Raw genomic sequence first — 442 nt, 5'->3', positions numbered from 1 at the left:
GTGCTTGTAATGAGAGGGCTGACGATCTCCTAAACAGCTGACCTCATTAAAAGGCCTAAAAAAAGAGCAGTTAGGCCTACATAATTACGGCCATTATTGGTGAATGAAAAAGATGTTTTTTTTTTATATATATATAAGTTTCCTACAAAAGTACTTTATAAAAACAAGTATCCATTTCTTGATTTTTATATAACCTTAAAAATAACATCCATTTCTTGAATTTTATATCAATAGCATAGAAAATGACATTTATGCATTAACTCTACGCTTACAAGCCATTTCAAATTAATAATTATTAGCTAAAATAACGATAAAACTTATTCGTTCCATAAACCATTAAACTTAACATGACCACTCGCATTCAACTTGAAAAAAGGAAAATAAAAATTGAGAAAAAAAATATATAATTGATTGGAAAAGTGAAATTGGAGAATTTTGCCAG

Source organism: Penaeus monodon, chromosome 21 (genome assembly GCF_015228065.2).
Source record: "Penaeus monodon isolate SGIC_2016 chromosome 21, NSTDA_Pmon_1, whole genome shotgun sequence".
Taxonomy (NCBI): domain Eukaryota; kingdom Metazoa; phylum Arthropoda; class Malacostraca; order Decapoda; family Penaeidae; genus Penaeus; species Penaeus monodon.
Note: the sequence above shows the minus strand (reverse complement) of the source record.